Below are 26,803 nucleotides of genomic sequence, written 5' to 3' on the forward strand. Positions count from 1 at the left end.
TGGTGAGCCTCTGGGTCAGGGTTTTGGGAGCAGGCCTGTAGTCCGAGGACCCGAGGTAGGCTCTTTCTCAGTTCTTGTCTTCTGTCAGGAAGGAATTCAGCATTGAGACCAAAGTTACAGGAAAACAAGTGATTTATTGATAGTTTGGAATAAGGACAGGAAAGCTCTCTGAGCAGAGAGGAGTCCTGAGTGGGTAGCCACTGAGGGGACAAGAAGCAGGTGCTTACATAGGTACAGTGGCAAGGAGTGGGGGTTTGGCTATTGGGTGTCTCTGGGCCCTTGGGGTCTCCTGGGCCTCCTAGACCGAGGCCCCCTTATTTTCCCCACAATACCCAGCCTACCTTTCTGAAGCCAGCTTTGGTCCATTACTATTGTATTAGTATGTTGGTGTTCTGAACATTCCATTTTTTAATTGAATTGGGGGTTGCCTTCCTGGTCTTCGATTGTTTCTCAATCAGGCTGATAAATGGACTTGGGGTTTGGGGCACCCCATTCATAACTTACTGCCTATAACCATTACCTACCTTCCACCTTCACCAGGGTTAGAATTGTCAGAAAAAGCTGCCCGGAGAAGGAAGACTTGAACACCTTTGAGGGTTTTGGGATTTTTGGCTTGACCTAAGGGCTTGTCTATATACTCAGGACAGTGTGTCGGGGTTGGGATTCTGACAGGCTGAGGAGCAGGACTTGAGGAAAGCTGTGGTTAAAGTGTGGATACCTTTATGAGAGCAGGAGCGGGCCCTGCTTAGTCAGAGATCATGAGCAGGACTAGACCAGCTCAGAAATCTCCCCCTCTCCCCACCACAAAGTCCTGTGAACTTTCCCCTTGGAAGGTGGGATTCCCTGGCCTGACCGCCTCTTGGAAGTATGTGGCTCTCCAGCCCTGGGTCAGAGGATGTAGGCTCAGAGCTATGGCCGGTGAGAGTGAATTAGGGGCTTAAACCCGATCCTGCCTCCCTTTCACAGCTGGGGAATCAGACAAAGTGGTTTTAATTTTCCATCAATGGGGGAATTTCAAAGCCAGAGGAAGAAAGGTGAAGAAACGTCTCTGTGGAGAGGCTATGAAGGCTGATCTAAAGCTGCCTGTGCCCTGGGGTGCCCTCTCCATGGGACAGAGCATGGACCTCTTTTCCCTGTGAGGCTCAGCTTTTGGAGCACCTCCCGCACATTTTTAGCTCTTGGGTTTCTACAGCCCTTGGGGCTGGATAGTAAACTCACCTTGGAACTGGGCACAGAAGAGAGTTCCACAGCAGTTACTGCCCACTTACCCCAGGTGTCGCTCTGGGGACGGTCTGTATAACTGCCGCGCAAGGGAGGAGTTATAAACCCATGGACAGGTGAGGAAGCGACTGCGCTCTAGAGGATACATTACATGGCCAAGGTCACAGTCAGTAAGTGGAGGCATCACAGATCCACCCACAGCCCCACTCCCAGATCCCACATTCCTTCTCCTCTCCTGTGACCCATTCCCTGCACTCCAGGTGCCTCGTCTCACCCAAGAGAGAAAATTACAGACGCGATCGGTGACTAACACTGAGAAAGTGGCAAAGCTACAAATACTCAAGATGAGACAAGAAAGAGAGTGGTTGACTCTGCCTGGAAAATCACACACTTACTATCATATTTCATTCTCCTGCAACCTATGAAAAGAGAAAACTAACTCCTTTTTATACCAACATTATATAACATGATATCCCACAAATACATCACATCCATGCAAATTGGCATTAGTATTGATATCATGTGACATAATGTTATTTTCAGTTGAATTTCAAATTACTTTTGGGATCCATTCTCAAGTCCATGCTCCTTCCTCTGGCGTATAACTTGTAAAGAGCACCCAGGAGGGATGCTCACTGCCTAGGCAATGTCTCCAAGCCCACCCCACGCCCTGTTAACCACACTTTCCACTTTCCCATGGCCCCAAACTACCCCGCCTGTCTCTGCCTGCCATCTTTCTTCCTGCTGCAGCTCACCATGCGCTCATCCTCACCAGACTTCAACATGCCCCTGATTTTCACCATTCTTTGGGCCCATCGTGGACCCTTCTCAGTTCATTGCATTGTAAGTTCCAAAGAGCATTCAGGTCAAGGTTGATAAAGTTAAGTGCTCTGTTAACACTGCCTGACCTCTAGCCATGCCCTAAGTTTTGCAGCGAGTTTAGAGATGATGTACCAGGGCCATCAGCCACAGATGCTTGAGCCCTGAGGTACCTCCTGCATAGATAACTCAGCTACATCCTCTTTCATCTAAAATTAAGGTTTCTTGTCCTCAGTTGACTTTCTGGTATGTACCAGCCTGCAGGAATGTACGGCACACAAGGCGAAATACTTCCTTTCCAATATACTCAGGTATGACACCTTAGTGACCAAAGAGCAGAGGCAACTTACCATCAACGAGTTGGCCAGTTGTGTTTTCAAATATATTTTTCCCCATGAGATTCAAGTTCCTTTCATTTTGGATGGAGGTATGCAGCCCATGGGCATTTTAAGTTTTCTTGGATTGGTCCTCATTAAAAAAATTAATAAATTGCTCATCCCAATAGTTGGTGTCATAATGACTTCATTTAATTCCTGCCTCTGCTGTTTTCTGAGCTGTGCAAACTCAGGCAAGGTATTTAAACGCCCTGTACAAAATGGGGTTTGAAATCACCAATTCAATGGGCTGTGTGAGGAGTAAATCAGGTTACATGTGACATCCACTGTGATAGTGAATTTTATGTGTAATTTTTGTTGTATTCTGATGTCCAGATGTTTATCAAACATTATTCTGGGTGTTTCTGTGAGATTTTTATATTTTGTTCAGTTGGTTGGTTGGTTGGTTGGTTTGTTGGATGAGATTAACATTTACATCAGTGGACTTTGAGTAAACCAGATTGCTCTATGTGGGTGGGCTTCATCTTATCAGGTGAAGGTCTGAATAGAACAAAGCAAAAACACCAGCCTCCCCCAAAGCAGAAGAGAATTCTCCAGCAAAGGGCCTTTGACCTCACCTGCAACACTCACTCCTCCTTGTTCTACAGGAGATGGCCTTCGCTCTTCTGGGTCTCCAACCTGCCCTCCCACCTACAGATTTGGGATTTGCCAGCCTCCATAATCACATGAGCTGAATGTTATAACAAATCCTGCTCTGGGCCTCCCTGGTAGCACAGGGGTTAAAGACACAGTACTATCAAGCTATCAGTAGCCAATGCAGCCTGAGTTTGTTCCCCAGGCTGGCCAGAAAGCTAACCCACATGGCACAGCAGACCTCTCCTATCTCACCCGCTGCTCTGCTTGGCAGTATATTTCAGTAGATCTGCCTGTTCTGCTCCCCACTCCCTCTGGTGAACGCTGTTACCCCCCATACGTCTGGCTTACACCCCAGTTCTTGTATGCATAGATAAATAAATCTTTAAAAATATATATATCCTGCTCTGATATATACATCCTATCAGTTCTATTTCTCCAGTGAACCCTGGCTAATATACCCACCTAGCTCAATGCCTGGTATATAGCAAACACCTAGCAGGACTTTGCAGCTTACAGATTTTCAAGTCCCCACCTCTAGCTTTATCTGGAGATTGGACGGATTTCAGTTAAGCTTAACTGGCAAACTCAAAGATAAATGATAAATCAGGAAGCTTATAACTGGCAAGTCGAATCAAAATTGTCAAGTCTAAATTCCTATTCAATTGAGTATGACCAGTAGTTATTTTGCAAGCCTTTACATTATCAAAAGCACACAAACTGTATGGCTTAGCAAAATATTATAATGTAAGCACATGTGTAATCATCTTCAGGTCAAAATGTGGAACATTGTCAGTGCCTCTAGAAGCTCCCAAATCTGTCCCTGTGACTGACATAGTTAGTCTCTTTTTCAAGTTTCTTGTGCCCCCGCCCTTCACAAGGCATAACTATTCTTCTGTGTTTGATTTCCTTTCATTCAACAACTGTGTTGTGAGAGTCATCTATATTTTTATGTGCAGCTGTAGTTCATTCATTTTTCTTGTTGGTTACTGCTCTATGACTCAACCACACTTTATTTAGCCATTCTACTGTTAATAAACTTTCAGCATGGAAAAGAACATTTGGTTGCAACTCAGCTGTGGTCACTCCTAAGTTGACATTAATGAGGATGTTGAAAGGTTAGAAATGCATTGGGAAATATTGGTACAAAATAAAAAAAAATGATAAACTTGGATCTATCAACTAATGGATCCATGAATGTGAAATACTTGTGTTGAGATGAACAGGTAGAAAACTAAGCCCAAAATGTAAAAAATTAAGGACTGCTTCTTATGAAGTAAGCTGTAAATGAAGAAACACAAAACCAATAATAAGGTCCAATAAAGAGCAATTTAGAAGCTAATGCATTTATTCTGTAGCTCATATAAAATTAGGTCACCGTTTTTTTGTTTTTTTTTTTAAAGATTTATTTATTTATGCATACAAGAACTGGGGTGTAGGCCAGAGTTGGGGGGTGATGGTGGTGAGAGGATTCACCAAAGACAGAGTAGGGAGCAGAAAAGGCAGATCTACTGAATTACACTGCTGAAGGAGTCATGGGTAAGACAGAAGAGGTCTGGAAATCATGTGGGTCAGTTCCCTGACTGGGGATGGAACTCATGCTGCAGTGGCTGGTGATAGCTTGACAGTGCTGAGGCTTTAACCCCTGCACCGCCAGGGAAGCCCTAACCCACAATTTTGATATGCCAGGCCCATCATGGCTGAGCATTCGTGAAGGGAGCGCTTTGAGAGAGGGGCACCCATGGGAGCAGAGTTATGTATAAGGAAATCACTCACCATTCATGGTTACACTAAGCACCACAGCTCCTCAGAGCAAGCCCTGCCATCATGTAAGTGGCAGAAAAAATGGCAAGGATGAAGGTCGATGCTGGGATTCACATTTGTGACCAGTTCCCCTCCCTGCTACAGAAGAGCCAGCAACATTTGTCCCAAATCAGCAGGCAGTGTTTGAGGTTTCCTTGAGCTTAAGGTCAAGGCTAGCACAGGCATTTCTCATCACCACCTCTTGCAAACCTGCTCCATGACTCAGATAAGTAAAAATCCCCTTCTTAGATTTTTTTATTTAATAATTAACACTATTTTCTGCTACGTTCTTCCAATAGATATGTACTGAGTTTCTGGGGCTTTGTGCTCTAAGTAAGGTTTGGTATGATAGCCTGGCAAGGCTGTTTTTAAATTAGGACTTGAGGTTTCAGAATTTCAACAGTGTCTGTTGGGAGGAGACTGGGAGGTTGTTTCTACATCACACTAGAGAAAAGGGCACCAGTATTTTGTGAGCAATTGCTCAGTGCCCAGCCCATGTGTGAGACACCTCATTTCATCTTCATACCCTGCCATCCCTAATTTTTTCTCTGCATTTCCCCATCTTGTAGAGCAAGACCTAGAGAAGTTATATACTTGCTTACAGTCATTAAGCTCATGTAACTACTGAGTAATCACTGGGCACTGGACTCTGAACTCACACTTGCTTGGGGGATGATCCACTTTCATCGCTTACTAGCTGTGGGTCTTGGCAAATCATTGAATTCTTCATGGGATGGGGATAATCGTGGTACCCTCTCCGTGAGTCTCTAAGTGTAATTAAGGTACTGAGGACAAAGCCTGGTCCCAGCGAGCACTTTCTACAAGTAAACAGCTCTGGTTAAAGAGCAAAGCCAGGATTCCAACCAAATTGGAAACTGGCTCCAAGTGCCCTAAAACAGCAACAACCATTTATTTGCTCAGAATGTTGCAATTTGGACAGGGCTCAGCAGGGAAGGCTTGTCTCTGCTCTACCTGGTGTCAGCTGGGGCTAGAGGATCCAAGCTGACTTCCCAGCTAAATGGTCTGTGTCCTGGCCCTGCCCTGACCCCTCTCATCTCTTAGCCGCCAGGATCCCTCTTTCTCTCTCCACAGGGCTTCTTCCTCTCCAGCAGGGTAGTCAGGGGTTAGTGGTTTCTCATGGCTCTATGACTTAAGAAGTTCTCTTAAGGCCCTAAGCCTGGATTGTCACAGGATTGCTTCCACTGAATTCTAGGTCAAAACAAGTCATGATGCCACGTGGGTTCCTAGGGAATGGCAAATAGACCACAGCTTCTGATGGGTGGAGTGGCATACGCATGCAGGAATGAGACGGCCTGTTGGTGGCCATCTTTGCAGACAATCTACCACACAGGCTAAGCTTTAGACAGTGCATGCCTGAAATGGCTAGATATCACAAAAGGAAATATTTTGGAGGCACTGAGAGGAATGGGTACAATGAAGGAAGCCCAGAAAGGGAGCAAGGCATTCTGGCAGAGAGAAGAATTTGAGTAAAAACTCAAAGCAAAGTCCCGTGAGGTAGCTTGGGACAGGGCCTACTTGACTGAGCTGGGCCTGTGGGAAAAAAGCTAAAAGGGGGGAGGGAAGGTTGGCATGTAAGGGCTTTGAAAACTAATCTAAGGCGTGCAGATCTTATCCCAAGGGCAGCGGGTAGACACTAATGTCCTCTAGATGGAGAGTGACAAGCTGGAAGTGATGTTTCGGGAAGACTAATCTGCAGTAGTGTCGGGGGGGGGGGGGGGGCAGAGAGACTGGAGTCAGCAGGAATTTGAGTCTGAGGAGATGAGAGACAAGAGAGTTATCCAGAGGGAGGAAGGCAAGGGAGAACATCTCCTATTTATGATTCTTTGTGAGTGTTCTTACACGTTTCTTTGGTTGCCTTGGAGGGAGGCCCATGAGGAGAGGGTAGAGAACAGGCCCATCTAGGCCCCCAACTCCCTGTGTGGCAGGCCAGACTGCCTCATCAGGAAGCCAATCCTTCAGGGAGAAGGGGAAGCTCTCAACCATCCAAGGAAGTTTACCCCAATCATTTTTCGCCTTAGAAGGACCAACTTGCTGGGAGTCACTCTAACCCCTTGGCCCACAGATTAGGGTACTGAATCCTCAGTGCTGAACAACACCCAAATCCTGATGCAAGCCTTGCTTCCGGAAAGACAGCTCCTTCCTGACTCCCAAATACATGCTGTGTCTGTGCTTTAGGCTAAGGCCTCTCCTTTTCACCTGCCGTGACTCTGCCCACACAGAGCCTAGTTGCAGCCCCTCCTCTGGGCAGCCTGCTCAGCACTCCCAGCCCACCCTGGACTTATCCCTGTCACCACCTTATTGCACCCCAGCACTAACCCCTGCTGAGATGTGTCACATGTGTCTTTTCAACACAGCTATACAGGAGAGCAGGGCCTGTATCTTCGTGGTGTCTCCTCTCGCAATGCTGAGAGCAGTGCTGAGCACATATTAACTACCTAACATGAATGTAGAGGAAGATGAATTGTCCCCAACCTCAGGTTTTCCACTTTCTTTGCAACTAAGGCACAAATTCTTTGACAATTAGCTGGAGTTAGAGGACTATCACAGTGAAGTTAAGAGGCCTCCTAAAAATCAGTAAATATGTATTATTAGTTACTATCATTATTGCCTGTAACATTCCTTATTAAAACCATCAGAAGTTGCGCCTCCCTGGTGGTGCAGGGGTTAAAGTCTCAGCAGTATCAAATTATTACCAGCTACTGTGGCATGAGTTTGAGCCCTGGCCAGGGAGCTAACCCACATGGCACAGCAGACCTCTCCTGTCATGCCCGCTGCTCCCCTCAGCAGTGTATTTGTCATTCTACCTGTTCTGCTCCCTACTCTGTCTCTGGTGAATCCTCTCACCTCCAACCCCCTGCCCCCACCTCTGACCTACACCCCGGTTCTTCTGTGTATAACAAAAAAAAAAAATCAGAGGTGCTGAAGAGCCCATTCCTTATTTGTGGTTTGATCGTGTTAACTATAGGGGTGGGAAATGGATAACTTATGCCAAGTTCACTGGAAGCAGAGCCTGAGACAAGGATTTGGTATGATGATTGATTGGGGGAGAGTTCTCCCAGAGGTGAGGGAAGGAGGACCTGCTGGCTGGGAAGGTTGTAGACTCTGGCAGTCTAGTCTCAGCCTGATCATGGAGAGCCCTGGAGCACAGGTGTGGCAAAATTAACTCCACCTTCAGGTAGTAGCAGAGTGACTAAACTTCCTAATTTGCCTGGGACTATCCAAGTTGAGGACATCCCTCAACCCCTTACAGTAAGAGGCCCAGCTTTTGTACCCCACGTCAGTCAGTCAGCCACAAGCTTTTGGCCACTCCTGCGCAGAAGAGCAAAGCTCCTAGGGCCAGGTCTCTGGCAGAGGGGAGTTGTTGCACCAGCTAGTAAGAAGGCAAAGGGGTTACTAATAGTATCAACTACCCCATACAAGCCCCCACAGAGAGAAGAGCAGAAGCACAGACCTCCCTTCAGCCTCCGGCACAGGGGGCTGGGCCCACACAGCTAGGCTTCCTCAGGGCCCCACCCTACCGCTGATTCTGAGAATAGAGAATAGGTTTCATACAAACCCTGTTGGCTTCCTGGTTGTTTGCGACTCAATTAAATTAACAAATTGGTCTCTTTGCCCAGAGTCTTTCCACCGCCTGTATTTTAGCATATGTCAGTCAGGGCGGCCCAGCGGCTCCAGATGGCTGTGTGCTCACTCTACAAATCCCATGCCAGCTCATCACAGGGGAAGTGTGTGGGGAGAGGCCCAGAGACAGAGACACAGAGCCAAGGTAGGGAGAGACAGAAAGGAGGTAGGTGGGCAAGACAGAAAAAATGAGACAGAGGAGGGGTGGGGGACGTGGAGGCAGGAGCCTTTCCTCATAGATTAACCAGAAGGTGCCCAGGACCTTCCTACAGGGAAGACCTACTCAGAAAGAGGGTGGGGGCGAGGGTCTGAAGAAGACTTTCCTGGCCTCAAGTGTCTCTGAAAGAAAAGGAGATCCAGGTTTCAAAGTGTTCCTACACCAACAGCCTCAGCAGGCCTTGATCTGATTGAGGTGCAAATCCTCTGCTGCCCCAGACCTCCTGAATCAAAGACAGCGGGGGTGGGGCCCAGGTCCCTGTGTTTCAACAAGTCCTCCAGGTGTGTCTCATGCACATTCAGTTTTCAGAATCTCATGCTGGAGTTGACCCTCCCGACCCAGAGCTGGGAGGGCTCCAGAGCTCAGGACCGGTTCCGTTCCCCTGTCAAAGCCGGGGGCTGCTGCTTCCCAAGAGGAGTGAGGGGTGGTCTTGAGAACCGGCCTCCTCTTCAGAGTCCCTGGAAGGATACTCCTCTAGCCTTCAATTAAAGGTAGGAATTGGGTAGACAGGGTAAGGAATCAGGAAATAGCCCAGGGGAAGAAAAAAGTAACCCAAAGAAAAGGATGCTTGGGAGGACCAAGGCTCCCCCTACTCTGACAGCGCTGAAGTCACACAGGGCCACGATGGGGAGGAGGCTTTAATGGAAAAGCACCTCACCCCGGTTCTAGGTGCCTTTAATGAAAGGTCAATTTGGAGCTGGTGGTGTGCACTCTGGGTTCTGCTGGGGGAGAGGCAGAGGGGAGGTAGGGGGAAGGAAGGGTAGAAGAAAGGGGAGTATGGGAGAGGGAGGGGGAGAGAATGGGGTGCCCTGGCAGAGAGTTCTTGTGAGAGGCCTGTTCGCATTTCAGCAAGTATTGGTGTTAAGCGCGGTCCATGCGCCTGGCTCAGGGACGGGGTACTCAGTGACCTCTCACTTAAAGATCTTGAGGGTACGATGTAAAAGTGAGAAGAGCAGGCTGAGTGGAAATGCCTGTGCTGATGTTGTCTTTGGAGTTTTGTGAACTGGTAACGCAGGTCCTGTGCAGCCCACCAGGCTGTTGTTAGCACCCAGAAACCTATCCCCCCACCAGCCAAGGTGACCGACTCTTCCAGAGAAGCCCCAAATCCAGGACAGCCCTCCCTACACGTGAAGCTGCAGAAGGTGGCATGGCCAGCGAGCCCAGGGGAGATTTATCTGACTGGTAGTTGGGGTGGGGCAGTGAAGGGTCCAGGACTCAATCCTGCAGCAACATGGTGGGGGTGGGGTGAAGAGGAGGAAGACATTTTCCAGCCAGAAACACTGTTGTCATATCCCCCTAAGAGGGGCCAGCATCATTCTGGACAGCCTGTATGCATTCTTTCTGTAAGCCTCCTGCTTTCAAGAATATAAAATATTTCTCTTTGCTATTTGACACAGCACCATTTGAAGACCCAGGGAAAAAAGAACTTGTACTGAAGGGGTGGGGATATCTAAGGCCCCCAGCCCCAATCTCCGGACAAAGAGCCCAGGAGGGAGGGAGGGAGAAAGGGGAGGGGCAGGCAGCAGCAAGCAGCTCAGCAGGGGACCTTTCTGCTTGTGTTTATCAAGGAATTTCGGCTTTGGCCTTGCCTAGCATCTCCTGTTCTCCTTATCTCTGCCTCGTCCAGATGTCCCCAAACACCCTAATATTTATTTCTACTTGAAAAAAACAACACATCAGCAAAGGGACACCAGGGACAGAGGGTACCTTCCCTCTGGGAGCCTCAAAGTCTGGTATCTTACTTTCCCCTGGGTGGCTGGGCATCAGAGGGAGTCCATTGCTGTTTGAAAACCAGAGGTCTCAGGATGCCTGCAAACTACTGAAAGTGGAGTGGTTTTGGTTTGTTTTTAATTGTCCATTGGGAAAACCATGGTAACTTTGTTACTTCGTATGCTTGGGTATGATTTGGGGCGTTTTAAAAAAGAACAAAGAGTTGGTGCGTCATTTTAACATTTTAAAACAAGAAAAAACAAACAAAGGAAGTTGTAAAGAGAAATTATTATTTGCACCAAACCGCTCAGTCTTGCTTATTTTAGTTTTGTTTTTGTTGGGGGTGCTAAACTGTAAATGCATCAAGAGCAAATGAATTCAACCTTGGGATGCTTTGAACTCCCTTCTCTGCCAATTAACCCTCCCTAGGAAGGCAGAAATGCTTTTTTCTAACAGGCCTGTGAGCAGAAACACTTAAAGACTTTTCCGTTTCAGCAGTCAAATGAGGTGGGGGTGGGAGTGAAGATTAAGATGGATTAAAGGATTACATTTAGGAATACTTAATCTAATGCCCAGCGTCTACCGGACTGAATTTGGAATTGGGGTTAATAGCATGTTCCTGTGAAATCAGGTAATTACTGCAGTGAGTGCCCGCTTATTTCAGTGGGAAAGCGCCTTCTGGTTTACTAGGCACTTGTACGTGTCAATATCTTGAGTGTAGCATTGACAGGGATTGCTTTAGCAAGGCCCTAGGTGGGTGGTATTTTCTAGCTCTATTGATTAACTTGGTGTTCTGTAGTGTTTTCCTGTTGTTTCTAAAGTTGGAAAAAGGAAATGATCTTCTGAAATAAATTTCCCTGGAGCACAGCCATTCATTAAAAAGAAGAAGAAACGAAAACCAAAACACCTTGTTCAATCTATGGAGATGCAAAACCTTGTCGGTGTATGTGGAATACAGGAGAAGCTGTCACAGGAGTGTGGGTAGGAGATGGAGCCCCCAAAATCCTAAGTGATCAAAGCAAAATCGTGAGGCTTTGCCTCTTCCAGGAGGAAAGAGAAAGGAGAAAATCCCGATGTGAAAATTCTCTCCTTCAGTCTCTGCCCACCCTCCCCAAAGCCACCACTGGAAAATAATCCATTCAACCCTTCAAAGCTCCTTTCCTGAGTTAGGCTTCGGAAAAAAGAGCACATTTAGGGCTCTGTATACCTGAAAGGGGCTGTGGGGGCCCCATGAAGGCCCTAGGCTTTGGAAGCAAACATCGTCTGGTCTGAGGTTGAGGAAATCTGTGGTGCCTGGAGTGAAGAGGGAGAATGGGAATGATCCTAAGGATGACAGAGCAGAAGCCCAGACTCTGGCTCTCAAAAGGGTCCCGGATACAAAGTGTACGGCACTAGGGCATACTCTGGTAGGGTGTAGAGGGCGGTTCTGATTGCTTTTTGTGTCCCTGTGGCTTTGGCAGTTTGGGGTCTCCCCAAAATTGCCAATTTGAGCCTCATGGAGGGTGGGTTAGCCTAGTGGGTGTGCCCTGGGTCAGGCAGATCACATCCCAGACTGATGGTGTTTACCTGACTGGTATCAGCCACGGGGTTGGGTGGGTCTAGAAGCAGGAACCTGCAGGGGGATGCTGCAGACCAGCTGAGCCTGCTCTCTCCAGTGTCTGCAGAGGGACAATGCCCAGACAAGGCCAGTTCTAGAAGATGGAAGAAGCTGCTGCTGGCCCTGGGGAGGCTGAGGATGAGGTGGGGCTTCCTGAGAGACCCTGGGGCCTTGGAAAGCCCAGAACTTTCACATGGTTCAGATAACTTTGTTTCAAAGCACAGTATTCAATGCAGGAAAGGAAGAACACCAAAGCTGATGGGGATTCAGAAATGGGCATGGAGGGGCAGAGTCGGGGAGAGCAGGAGGATGTTGGCAGGGGTGTGAGGAGGGGTGGCAAGCAAAGCCAGTTATTGTCTTCACCTCTGAAGATAGGACTACCAGGTAAGAAGCAGGGTGCCCCCAAAATTTGAATTACAAATAAGCAACCAATAATTTTTTAGATAAATATATCCCAAATACTGCATTTCTATTTTACTTTTCTAAATCTGGCAACCCTTGCTAAAGGGGCGTCACAGGTTATTTTTATTTCCACCTTGGGCTCTTTCTGGATTTGCTGAATTATCTCATAAACAGGTATTACTTTGCCTTCAGGAGTCCCCCCACTCCTAATGCTACACTCTAATTTCTGGGCAAATGGTGTTTTCTTTTTGCTGGGTCAGGCTTAGGAAAGCGAGAGTTTGGAGCTAGGAGGGACCTGGGCAGCATGACCTCCCTGCCAGCACCCCATATTTGGGCTTAAGCCCATGACTCTGCAGCAGCTTCTGGGCCAAGGCCTTACTATCACATACCAATCGCTGTCACCTGCTCCATGCTCCTACCCTCCCTTCCCCTCTAAGTCCATTAACAGCCTCTGCACGCGGAGTCTTTAGGTCTTATAGATCTCTCCTGTCCATCATGCCTTTCCTGGGAGAAAAGGGATGAGCACTGTTGTCTGCTCACCTTATAAACTTAAGTGCTCAGGCGTCTTTCCTCTCCAAGATGTTTATCCCTGGGGACCTCCTTACCATGAGGTTACATATAAAATCACAGAGATGCCAAAATATGTAATCTTACCCCTATGTTCAGTCCTTGCTTATTTTTAGCCTATTTGAATTCTTAATGAAATTCTGTTTAAATATACATATGTATGTATATCAAAAGCATCTTAAAATATTTAAAATCTAGACCATTGTCAGAGCACTCATCTGAAGCTCGCTGTTAAGCACTAATTATAAGCCGTCCAGTCTAGCCTGTCTTTAATGGTTTTCTAAGTGCCAGGCATGTCTTTCTAATTAGACTATAAACTGGTCTTTTGCTTCTCTTAATATCTCTCTAAGCACCTGCCACCGAGTGGGGCTCAAGCAGCAGAAGTTCAGTGATATCCACTTGGTTATCCCTGCCTAAGTCCCTCCTCTCCCACTCCAGTCCCCCACCATTAAAAATGGGCTCCCTTTTCTTACCACTACTTTTAACATCTATATCCCCTGATGGATGAGTTACACTCTTTAAGTTTAATTGGTACATCATTCAGAATCACACATCTTTAAAGCATGCTCAGAATAAGCCTTTACTTCTCTCAAAGTGGGTGCAGGGGACACGAGTCTCCCTGCTTTTCTGATGTCTGTGTATTACTAACATGAATTTAGTATTAGTGTTATCTATATATGGCAATGTTGCCAGATACTGTCATTGAAAGAAATAAAAATATTTCCCCTAAATATAAAAGCAAAGCAAACTTCAAAAATAAGAAAATACTTCAAAAATAGAAAACAACATAGGCAGAGAACAAAACCAAACTTGCATTCTTTCTGTAATCATTACATATGTATCTTTCCAGTGTTTTTCTATTTATATAGATATATGTAAATATCTTCCTATTTATAGAAATACATATAAACATATTTTTATCACAAAAAGGCACATATGATTTTGTTTTCCTTCTTGAAGCAACAAACATATAATAGACATTTTCCTATGACCAGTCCCATATTATTAAACATTGACCTTGTTTCCAATTTTTCTTTTATAAAACTGTTATCAAAGTCCTGTCCACCAGGGCCTCCCTGGTGGCACAAGGGGTATAGACACAGCACTAGGAAGCTATCAGCAGCCACTGCAGCATGAATTCGATCCCCAGCCAGGGAGGAGACCCACATGGCACAGCAGACCTCTCCTGCCTCGCCTGCTGCTCCCCTCAACAGTGTATTTCAGTCAATCCAACTGTTCTGTTCCCCACTCTGTTTCTGGTAAATCCTCTCACACACCCCCATGTCTGGTCTGTACCCCAGTTCTTGTATGCATACATAAATAAATCTTAAAAAAAAAGCCAAAGTCCTGTCCACCCACTATGCCATGCCTACCTCTGCTCTCGCTTCTGTAGGGAGAGAGTTCTCAGACAGGAAATAGTTGCTCATGCAAACTGGTCAGGCTTTAAACCCTTAGCTAGACAGTCTTGTGAGGTTTCACTATTCACCTCTGCCCTGGGAATCTTAGTGTAAAATATTGGGAACTTGCTGCTTCTTCCTGTTCTTTGCTCAAGTCACTTATTGGGGTTACCAACAACTTTTCGTAGAGGCCCCCAAATGCTTCTGTATTTCTAGCCTCTAAATACAATCCCAGCCTCTCTTTCTGGTGCATTCACTCATCTACCCAGTGAATTATTTTTTGAGCACTTACTACATGCCAGGCACTGTTCTAGGTGCTGGGACATGGCTGTGAACACAGCCAAGGTCAGTGTCAAATCTCTTCTACCCCAGAGAAAATCCCTACATCATTATCCTTTAGGAGATCTTCATTGACTGCTCCTCCACCATTGTGCTGAGCATATGGGCCCAGGAAATGAGGGGTTTCTGGTCTCTGGGAACTTTTCATCTATTTGGAAGCAGTAAGTCAAAACTATACCTGAAAACAAAACAAATAGGCAAGTAAAAGGTCTTGTTGGGGGGGAGGATTTGACTGAGTGCTGAACTGTTGAGCTCAGGTGATCAAATATGGCAGTTTGGGAGAGGAACACTGTTCATGAGTAACCTTTCTAGATGCATCAAGGGGCCCTGACGTGCTGTAGTCCATCCCCGCTGGATGCAGATGCCAAGGGCCCAAGAGGAAAGGTAAAGAACAAGGATGTGCCCCCTTCCCATTGACCAGACACACTCCTTTGTCTGAGGATTTGTAGGGACCCAACTCCACAGGGAGATAAAGATACCATAGAAGGCCAGGCATTGAAAACCTCTTGGAAATTTAAAAGAAGAGAAACCATCTGGGTTCTACCCCATAGGGCTGAGTCTTAGACTCACTCACACCTCCACACCTCACACCAATTCACTGTGGTGTGACTCTTCTCCAAGGGGCTGGCCTGAGAAAATCTTTGTAATCGCCTGTGGTCAGGCCTGACGGGTCACCAGAGGATTCCGGCCTTAGTTTATGCAAGTGGAAAAAAAAAAAATCACAACAAAACTGATCTGGGTGTTTCCTGGGCTCTTCTGCACCACCTAGATGTGAAAGAAAAAGAAATAGTTATTACCTATTTGATACTTAATGAAATTTTTAAAAATACGTCTGTCTTTATTCAAACTTAAGAGACATACAGTATATTTTTAAGGAAACCAAATATTTCTGGTTTGTTATTTAAGAAACAGCAGTCCGTTTCTTGCCTTCCCTAATTTCTCCTTTCCCAGAAACAACTACTTCTGAGTAAAGCGATTATTTTTGGTATTTGCATGTGTCTCCAGATGACATTCCCGTATTGCACATTTTGCTCTGGCAGGTTTAGAAATTATGCAATGACTTCCTCTTAGGGTTGTCAGCTCTTTTTTTCCTCTCTGCTCCTAGTGTATGTGTACTCCTACCCAGCCCACCCGCCTCCCAGCCTAATCACCCTGTAATTTAGGTCAGGTCAATATTTATTCTTTATGTTATCCTGGCTCCGTGAAAGCTATCTACAGCCAGCCGTGTACTGCGCTGTGATTGCTGTCCTTTTTGTTTTCATTATAATAGTTATCTTGGTTTTTCATTTGTGTATCTGCCTGTGTTTCAAAATTCAACCCCAAATCCTTCTGCCGGTTGTCTAAGTCTTCTCTCAAGAACACTATGCATTTGTTTTTCTGGCAAATTAACCTTCATGAAGATCCTCTCTGAACCTTTGCCCTGCTGCAGCCTCAGCTAACTGCTCTCCACCTCGAGGGCCCATCTCACCTCTTCTTCTCATCATCTGGGCCTGCCTTCTCTATCCTTCCACTTGGCTCTCAGGTTTTCTGGATCCCATGTCTTGCTCTCAGCTTATTCCCTCATTTTGGTGACGCACATCCTCTGACAGCTTTCAGAAAACAGGACGGGAAATAAATTCTTCAGACTTTGACTTGTGAGAATGTCTTTTATATTTTATCTTGTGGTTAAAATGTTTCAACTTTAAAGATCCATGATAAATGTTCTCCAGATAAGCCCATTATCGTGAATTAGGAAAAATATATATTCAATAAAATATCTCATTCCATTATCCAGTTACTGAAAATGTGTTACTTCATTGCATTTCTTTTTTTTACACCTTTTCTCATTTTATTGAGATACATTTGCTATATAAAATTGTGTAAGTTGAAGATGATGTGATAGACGTATCTATTGTATAATGATTCCCACAGTAAGATTTGTTCAGAGAGAATGTCTTGATTGGTTGTGTGGCTGGCATAGAAATCTAGCTTGGAGAAAATTTCCCTCCATAATTTTGAAAATTTCACTTCATTGCTTTCTCACTACCAGTGTGGCTGCTGGGAAATCTCCTGGCTCCTGAGTCTTATTAATTACTTTCCACCTGATTTCCTCCTCTCTGTGGAAATGGCAGGACCTGCTCTAATCCACTGTTCTGAAACTCCCAATCATAGCCTTGTGCCCCTGTGTGTGCTCATGGCCTTTCCAATCCAGAAAATGGCTCAGGTGTGGGAAATTTTATTGGACTATTTCTTTGATTTCTCTCTCCTCTTTTCTCTTTTCCCCTTTCCTTGAGGGGAAAGGTTTTTAGAATTCCTGAAATAGTTCAATTATCTTCTTTTTACTGTTTGATTTTTTTTTTTTTTTTTTTGGTGGGACCCTCGCCGGCGGCTGGGGAACAAACCAGGGATGCAGAGGCTGCAGGCAGCCTCGCAGCCCAGTGCTCAACCCCTGCGCCACCAGGGGAGGCCCACTTACTGTTTGATTTCTTATTTCTCTGACTTTTTACTTTGCTTTTTGGGAGATTTCCCTCAATTTTAACTTCTAAGCTCCTACATTTTCTGCTCACTCTCATATTTTCTATTTCCAAGAACTCTTTTCTGGATAGGTATAGACACAAAATGTATATTTAGTATATAATGCATTTTTATATATTTCCAGTAAACATCTTTATATTAGCTGTATTTATATAAATGATGGATTGGTAGAAAAGCTCTGTCATTTTATTTCTATTTTTTTTGGTCTCCATTGATTGGGTGCAAGGGTTTCTTTAGATGCCTGGTGATCTTTACTTTACATATCTCTCTATAATAAAGCTAACACAACCCCAACAGTGTCAGGCGCTCTTCTAAGGCCTGCATGAGTACATTTCATTTTCACACCAAAGCCATGAGGTAGGGGTATTAACCCCACCTTATGAGAAGTTGCTCATATTTAAGTCCAGGGGACAGAGAATCTTATTGGAGGCTCTGGGCTATAGATGAACTTATCAACTGCAAATTTAGGGTAATTGGGACTTTCCCAAGTGCAACTTTCATATCAGTAGCTTTAGGTCTTTCCTTTCGGGCTGGTCAGATTATCAGAGGAGACTCTATCAAGCTCCTACCCAAAGGCCTGGCTGCCAGAGAACTGGGAACTGAGTGGGGTACGATATCTAGGAACTCAGCATCCCTTGTCCTGAGCAGTGCCTGACTCTGGGCCAGAGACCTGTGTGTGGCCTGTCCTGTCTTTTTCCAGAACGGAGGAGAGACAATCACTTGGATTTGGGGAAGGAACTGGGGGTGTGAGTGCTTTATAAATAGACCTTCAACCAGTTCTTCTAGAGTTGGCACCCTCACCTCCACCTCCAGAAGTACCTGGTGCTGCGTGTTCTTGATCCCTATGGGGATTCTGGTTTACAAATCTAGGTTGTTTCCATAGTCTACGCTGTTGGCATAAGATTCAATTTTCTCTTTCTCTTCTTGGGTTTGCTAAGTTAATTATCCCTTATCTAACTACTTTTCAGGTCTCAAATTTGCTACTGTTTTCTAATCTCCCCTTTTTCCTATTCACATGGGTCAATGCTTTAAAAAAAAAAACCTCTTTACCGGCATTTTAGTGGGGTTTCAATATGGAATGAAATCAAGTATTTACATCTTTCCAAAAAGCTTCCTGCTGCTCAAATTCCCTCTTCCTTATATCCTACCCCTTTATTCTTCTACTTACACATCACCACAGTGAGCACAAAAAATGCACAACCTTAGTTGCAAGCTGTCAAGTATTCCAGCTGGTGGGGGCTTCAGTAAGGAACATGGAGGGATGAGGAAGGACAGGAGTTAACTGTATATATTTGGAAAGTATACGGAGCATAAACAGGTCATCTTACTCTTTTTTTTTTTTTTAAAGATTTATTTATATATGCATTCAAGAGCTGGGGTATAGGCCAGAGATGCAGGAGGTGAGTGGATTCACCAGAGACAGAATGGGGAACAGAACAAGCAGATATACTGAAGTACACTGCTGAGGGGAGCAGTGGGTGAGTCAGGAGAGGTCTGCTGCACCATGTGGGTTGCTCCCTGGTTATCTGGGGATCGAACTGCAGAGGCTGTGGATTGCTTCATAGGGCAGTGCTTACCCCCTTGTGCCACCAGGGAGGCCCCATCTTACTCTTGATACTTTTATAATACATATTTTAGAAAGCAGGGCTGAACAATACCACCATTCTTCCTCAAGGGTACACACCACTAAGACTTTCAGAATTTCCAGGCAGAGATGAGACTTTAATTTTGATCCAAATAAGGCAAGAGTCTTAAAAAAAAAGTGGGGGTGGGCAATTGGCCTATGCACTGTGCCAATAGAGATCCTTCAATGACACATTTCGCACGCCAGGCTGGGAGACTTTAGGATAGGTCACTGGAAGCCCCACTCAGTGCAGGCCTTGGGCAGGTGTCTTGATGCCTGTGTGTGTGCTTGTCTTTCTTTGCAGGTCTTCTACAAATGCTCATTCATATTTTCTTTTCCTTTTTTATAATGTGGATTAAAATGGTTAACTCGGTCCAGCAGAATCATTGGTAGAACTTGAAAGCAGACTCTCAGACCTCCCTGTAACCCTACTAAATCAAGCTTTCTATGGGTTTGAGAACTACCACTGGAGGGCAGTTCCAGAGAGGGGGTTCAGAGCATCCAAGAGCTTCTGGAAATTATAGGCAACACTGAATCTGAATTTTCAGTTTTGTTTTGAAGAAAAGGGCTGCAGTTTTCATCATATTCTTAGAACAAAACCTTCCTAGCGGGTGCCACTACCCTGCATTATATAGTAATATGTTACATGTTATAATTTTCCATTTGCTTTGTTTTATTCACTGCTCTAAAGGTGGAAACTTTGTCTCTTGTCCTCAGTACAGAAATAATCTTTTTCTAGCATTAAATAAATACTGTTAAAATGAATGGAAAAAAGTATGTATGCTCTTCTGTTCTCTCGAGCAAAGTGCCATGGGAGTTCTGGACAGAAATGAGCTCTTTATTCAGAGTCCACAGGCATGGTGCTGGCCCAGACACGTGGGGTAGACATGGGTCAATAACACATTCCTGACCCTAAATCACTTGCAAACTCTACCTTCACTCTCATTCAGGAGGTTGTATTGATGGGGGGTTCTTTCAAAAACAAGAATAGTTCTTGATTTAATTTTAGCTCTTGTGGCCTTATCAACTAATGGAAGAGACCTTCTGTCTCCTAAAAACAGCTCTTCCATATCCTTAGCCACAAGGCTGCTGAGCAAATGTTCACAACAATGTTGTTCATTGTCATGAGGCTCCTGAGAGAGCCTCGCTGGTGACAGGGTCCCACAACATGGGGAGAGCTGGGTTGCTGCCACGGCCCTAAATTGGCTTTTTCTTGCTTCCAGATTTGCAGGATTGCTGTCTGGCAATGGCTGGGCAGGGGATGTGAAAGGTAGCAGGGAAGAGGCAAGGGAATTAGCAAAACAAATTCAGTTTGACTAAGAGACTATGTGACAGTAATTTGACCATCTGAGAATGTCATTCCAAGAGGTTGAAGCTCCTAGGAGACACTTGAGAAGGCCCCAGAGACAACATAAACTGGTAAATTTCCTCTGTGCTTTTTTCTTAGTTGCTTCTTGAGCCATCACAGCTGACCCCTTTACTTGCTGCTCTTAACCCACTCTCAAGGACACCCATGCCTCCAAGGTAAGAGTCTTACCCTGTAAGGGGGCCCAGCCCCTGTGGTCTGATTGGGAAGGGCTCTAAGACTTGAGTTGGAATCACTAATGGCAAAATTGAGGCAGAACGGAAGGAATCGGGGCTGCGTGTTGGAAGGGTGGATTGGAGGAGGAGATGGCAAACGTTTTCTAAGACAAGTCAACCTGTGTCACACCTGGGCATGTTGGTGGTAGCTGGTTGGTATCACAGTGCAGTGATGGGCATGAGAAAGAACTGTCTCCACCAGCTGTGTGTAAGAGAGACCTCAGGCACATATACCCACATATAGGGATTGTCTGCCTCCCTCTCTCCACCTTGCTCCTTTTTTGACATTTTCCTTTTCAGTGTTACCCTCTGCAGCAGGCAGAATTCCAAGCTGGTTCTCAAAATCTCTGCTCCCTGGTGTATATGCCCTGCACAACTCCCCCACCCTGGGGTGCGGGTGGTTAGTTATGGCATTTGGTAACTGTAATGAAGATTTCTAATCTGTTGTCTGAGTGTAAGTTAATCAAAAGGGAGAGTATCCTTGGTGGGCCTGGCTTAATCAGGCGAGTCCTTTAAAAGCAGTCTACGAGTGAGATGAGGGCAGAGAGATCCAAAGCAGCCATTGAAGAAGGAACTGCCATGTCTTGGAGAGGCCCACAGACCAGAATATGGCAGGTGGCCTCCAGGGCCACTAGGATCTTCGTCCTACAACCACAAGGGACTGATCTGACCAATATCCAGTGAGGTTGGGAGAAGATCCCAACCTCAGATGAGACCACAGCATTGGCAGTGGATTTGAGCTTGATGACAGCTTGAGGAGGGGGCTAAGACTAAACCATATCCAGACGCCTGACCCAGGGAAACTGTGAGGTAATAAATTTGTGTTGTGTTAAGTTGCTGAATTTGTGATAAGTTATTATTCAGCAACAGAAAACAAATGCATCCTTAAAGTTCATTTTAACCTGACGGTATTACAATCATGAGTGTGGTCCTGGTGGGGAGGAGAAAGGCAACATAACAGACTCAAGCTACTAATGCACTGCTGTTTGAATCTCAGAGCCACTGGCCAGCTTGGAGGACATGGGCGAGTTGCCTAACCTCTCTGTGCCTCAGTTTCCCCAGCAGAAGCACTGACAACAGCACCTTATAGGTCACTGTGAGGAATCAGTGGCTCAGTATCTATAAAGTTAGAACACTGCCGGGTGCATAGTGAATGCTTAGTAAATATTCCTCTTGCAGTCACGCTGGGGTAAAAAATGTGGCAGGAACTTCTTTCTGCACTTGTGGTTGTAGAGGAGCAACCTAATAGAAGAGGCGGCATTTTTAATGCCATCTGTTCTGGATTTCTGGCCAGGCTCTCAGTGCCCTTTCATGCTAGCCTTACTTCTCAGGTCAAACACTACTTTTACAAAGTTCTTCTGAAGAACATACATTTTGCCAAGACCTTGGTTAAGGACCCAGGCCACAAGCATTCATCGCTGGGTGGAAACTTTCCTTTTGATACCATAGCACCATAAACACATCAGGGACTCCACTGGGCAGTAAGTACTCCAAATAGATGCCGCCAGAGTGAATTCCTAAATATTCAAAGGTGGAAACAGTGACCACGTCCTCAGCAGTTTTATTCTTTTCTAGTCCTGCAACTGAATTTCTGACTCATTTACATTACCACGAGGCAGGTAATGTTGCTATCTTAAGACTGAAGCTATCTTAAAAAAGGCGGTTTCACTGGTTAGTAACAAACCCAGCAGAGTGAGTTTTGTTGTCATTTTTGTATAGAAAAGAGGAATTATAGCACTTAAGAGAAGTTTTCCAACTTATGAGCTGACGCCACCTCTGCCCCTTGTCAATGGACAGGGGGCTCAGCCTTTCTGGGTATCAGTGTCCTCCTCTGTGCAATGAGAGATGGCAAAATACATGTTTGTCTCACCCCTCGCTGTGAAAGCCACCTAAATCAACCTATGCTAAAACCAAGAATAAAGTTTTACCCGTGTTATTACTAGAGAATGACCACAATCTCACACCACAGGTTCAAAAACTTCACTCATTCATACTTGATCCATTCAACCAATATTTATAGAGTGCCTCTGAGGTACCAGTGCTGTTCTAGACGCCAGGAGCTCTAACTGCCAGATATGGAGAAAACCAAGCCCAAAGAGAGGAGAGCACCCAGGTCTGACAACTTTTTCATCTAATTCCAAGCAGGCACAGATTTAGAAATGTAAATAGGAGTGCTCATAGGGGCTGTGTTGTAAAGAATTTAATCTTGCCCAGAGAGGTCTGGTCTTTGCCCTGGCTCCTGGGAGGTAATCTCTAAAGCCCTTGGAATGTCATGCCTGATAGGAATGTTTTTGTTTGTCTGGGGGCCTTGGGTCACACCAGATAGTCTAACAATGTGATTTAGAGTGGGGGATTTGGGTCACGGGGTATCAGCTCGACCTCTGGAGGGGCTGGAGACAGACCATTCACCCCCACAGTCAACCATGCCCCCTACTAGAGCCCCAATAAAAACCCTGGGGATGGAAGCTCAGATGAGCTCTTGAGCTGTGTGTCCTTATACATCCTGATGGCAGAAAGTGAGACACCCCTCACTCTGCTGGGAAAGCTCTGTGCTTGCAGTCCTCCTGTACTGTCCCAGGTGCCTCCTCCTTGCTTGAACTCAACCTGTATCCTTTTGATAAAATAAACCACAACTGAGGACCTCCCCTGGTGGCATAGCGGTTGAGCGGTGGGCTGTGAAGCTGCCTGCAGCCTCTGCAGTGCAGGTTCGATCCCCCGGCTGCCGGCGAGGGTCCCACATGGCGCGCAGACCTCTCCTGCCGTGCCTGCTGCTCCCCTCAGCAGTGTATTTCGTCAGTCTGCCTGTTCTGTTCCCCGCTCTGGCTCTGGTGAATTCTCTCACCCTCCCACGCTTCTGACAATACCCAGTGCTTATATAAATAAATAAATCTTAAAAAAAAAAAAACTACAACTGAGTGTAAGTGCTCACAGAGAGTTCTGGAATCCATCTAACGAATTATCTAACTTATAGGGGGACCTAAGGGAATCTTGTCAGAACAGAAGGTGGTCTTGTGGCTACTGCTCCATAATGTTATAGGATCCCTTCCATGGATACAGAATAAGGGGGAATGAGTAGACATAGGGAGAAAGAGAATGTGTTGGTTGGGGCCCATTTTCAGGGCAGGGAGTTGGGCCTGCAAGAGAACTACAAGGCTGTGGTCCTGCTGTCTCAAACAATTTCCTAACTGAGACACTCTGCTGCATCACTTTCTAGTGCCAAAGTTAGGGACCAGCCCAGTCCAAAGGAAAGGTCCTCTTCCATGGGCTGAGCTATGTGCAGAGGGGAGACAGAAATAGCAAGCTCGGGCCCTTTCTACTGCTGCTCACTTATCTCCAGATGGGCAGAGGTCACCCTCAGAGGTTTCCGTCAGTGACCTGCCATACCATTGAGGAAAAAAGGGAGAACAACTAGAATGATCCACAAACAGGATACTCAGGCAAATAATAAGCTGGAATAGAACGTTCTATCTAAAAATGAATGATATGCCTCACCCTTCCCCCAAGATCCCTATGCACTGATACTACAAAGAGAAGAGAGGAGTCGATGGGAAGGTACATATCAAGTACAAATTAGATAAAGATACTCTCAGAATTACCAGAGGAAGGATATATGTTTTAGATCAAACTTCTAATATAAAACCATAAAGTTTTATAAAACATGACCAAAATTAACACAGGATGATAATAAAAATCTACAACTATTGAGTAATTACTATGTATCAGATACTGTTCCTAGTGTTTTATATGTATTAGTCATTTTTAAACCCCAACAACAGTGATTATCTCCCTGTGTTACATGTGAGCTCGTGAAGCCCCAAGTTCACTGGTTGGTAGTGGAACTGAGCTTCCACTTCCAATGGCTGACTCTTAACCTCCATGCTGTGATACCGTAAATATTTGAAAATTGCTTGCCAAATGTAAACCACAATAAAAATCTAGATACATTTCAAGAGAGGCTATGCTGGCTATATTATCCGGCTGCACTGAAGTAGTGTAAGTAGTAATTCTTAGAAAATAAGTTTTCACTACTCTATCCTAATGAATTAAAAAATCTGAATGAGAAGGAAAATTTTCTAAGAAAATGTAAATTATTCCAAATGGGATTAATAAAAAGAAGGCAAATTCAAATTGGCAACTACAAGAACAAAAACAATGGGATAAATTGAGAAAGAAAGTTGTACGAGTGCCAGTCTGGGGAGTTTTATGGGTGAATACTTCAAGGAACAGATGAATATTGACGCTCTCCAATTATTCCAGAGTATTACAAAATAAGGAGTTTTCTGCTCTCCCTTTCCCCCACAGATCCAGCATTAAGGTGATGCTACAAGCTAATAAATGTGGCAGGTGCATTTGCTTACCCATACACACACATCCACCCATGTAGTAGATGAGATGCTCTGAGCTGAAAGTAATAGAATCTTTGAGCAAAAGTGACTTAAATAAATACCAGACCATGAATGATCAAGTTCAAGAGATGTCTAGAGGTAGGTTTTCCCTATTGAGTCAGATATTTAATGAAGCCCCCGGGGACCATGGTTCCCAGGGTCCTAGCCTTTGAGGAGGAAGGAAAGCAGGTATAGAGAAATGGAGATGGGACAAAGAACCAGAGCCAAGTCCAGAAATCCACCCGCATGGCCCAAGCTGCACCGCTCACCTGTCTAGCAACTGTTCTAACATCTTCATGCCCTGTTCCAAGTGACTGGGGGTCTGCCTTGTACCTGTTTATAAATATTTTAAATATCATCCCTGAATATACCAAATATTTCTGGAAATTGACTATCTCCTAAAATGGCAGCACTGTGTTTTCACCCCCAATACGCCCCCAGCTCCCTCAAAGCAAGGGCTGAACATGTGACAAGTTCCTGGCTATAAATCTAACTGGAAGTGTGATGGGGATTTCTGGAGAGGTTTTTGTTTCCTCATCTAGATGACAAAATTTCTTGTGGTTTCCTTCTTCCTTATTCTACTTGGACAGAGGACAGGAGACGAGAGATTGAGGAGTCATTTTGCAACCATAGCCAACCAAGAATATGAAAGCACAGAGAAGGCTGGGTTGCTTAGGAGATTGGGGAGATTAGAGAGCCACTCCCCAGTTCTGGACCACTTACATTTTCTTGTGATATGAGAAAAACAAATGTTATTGTTAAGTCATTGTGGCAGGATTACTATTAAGTGAAGCTAAATGAAATTCCTAACTTAAACAGTGGGTTACAAAATGTGGGAGTGGAAAGGAATGTTTGGAGAGGTTAGAGAAGAACAAGAAAAGCAATGCATTACAGAGGTGAAGAGAACAGAGTTTACACCAAAGGGCCATTTGCTGACAGCTGTAAAGGGAGCTGCAAGGCAGGGAGGGTGTTCTCAGGACATGGTCAGAGAAGAGCCTTGAGTGTGAGGCTAAGGCTGGCAGGGTGACTCCTGTGGAGAGGTCCTGGGAGGAGGAAGAGTTGAGGAGATAGAAGTCAACACATTTGTCAGGTTGCTGACATTTGAAAGTTACTGAGATGATGGCAGCAGGGAAGGAAAGAATGACTCAGTGCCAGTTATTGAGGTGCTGAGGATGGGTCCCAAGAGCCTGGCTATGTGTTGCATTTAAAGAGAGGAATAGCCCACACCCAAGCAGGGCCTCAGCAGCTGGCTTCACTGTGGTGGTGTGCTTCTGGTCAATCGACTGTGTAAATCATGGCTTCCCCCTGACCCCCCACCACATGACTTCACCCATGTGGTATTTAGAGAATCCAAGCAAATGAATGAACCAATTAAACAAAAATAAACCTTTAGACTATATAAAAAATTTCACCTTGATCTAGGAAGATTATAAACACCCTAGAGGAGATGGCTTAGGAGAAGGGAGTGGTGCTTAACGCAAGCAGAGGTCATCTGATGACGTCAGGAAGAATGTGGAAGGGATTCTATGACCGGACAAACATCAGCCTTCAGAGGTCCCTTCCAACACTGAGGTTCTCTGGCCTAATTGTGTAGCAATTTACCAGACGTGTATGGGGAGACTCCAATGTGCATATGTTTATGTATGTCCTGACCATTCATTGTTAAAGTTCTCCCAGTCATCACCTTGAGAGGAATTGAATAAAATTTTTTTTGGTTGAATGTAAATGGATATAGAATATTGTGAATTTGGAGGTAGGTCTTAAGACACTAGGAATATTTGGCATCAAAAAGACATAGCCACCTTATTTCATATGTGCCAACATGGAATATTAGTCAAGAAATATTAAGTGAAAACAAAACAAGGAGCTACAATGTAAATAACATACTTCCATCCATTTTAAATAATTTATGTATATAATATGCATACATATGTATGTATATATATGTATATGTGTATATATGTACATAAACATATATTTGTATAGTCATGGAGTAACTGGAAAAATTTCAAAATTT

The 26,803-nt window shown here is 45.1% G+C and overlaps 2 long non-coding RNA genes across 2 annotated transcripts in view; one reads left to right on the forward strand and one right to left on the reverse strand.

Annotated features, from left to right (window-relative positions):
* Positions 1-1,320: 1,320 nt before the first annotated feature.
* On the forward strand, positions 1,321-26,491 carry LOC129145588 (uncharacterized). Its single transcript, XR_008551362.1, has 3 exons — positions 1,321-1,337; positions 20,268-20,344; positions 26,209-26,491. It is a non-coding gene; the product is annotated as an uncharacterized LOC129145588 (long non-coding RNA).
* The window catches only part of LOC119243062 (uncharacterized), a 32,491-nt gene continuing 19,589 nt past the window's right edge, over positions 13,902-26,803 (reverse strand). Inside the window, exons 3-4 of the long non-coding RNA XR_005124627.2 lie at positions 16,151-16,271; positions 13,902-15,447 (exon numbers count right to left, since the gene is read on the reverse strand). This is a non-coding gene — a long non-coding RNA (uncharacterized LOC119243062). The remainder of the gene's footprint in view (positions 15,448-16,150; positions 16,272-26,803) is intronic.

This window comes from Talpa occidentalis, unplaced genomic scaffold (genome assembly GCF_014898055.3).
Source record: "Talpa occidentalis isolate TD23 unplaced genomic scaffold, MPIMG_talOcc4v2.1 talOcc4.13, whole genome shotgun sequence".
NCBI lineage: Eukaryota > Metazoa > Chordata > Mammalia > Eulipotyphla > Talpidae > Talpa > Talpa occidentalis.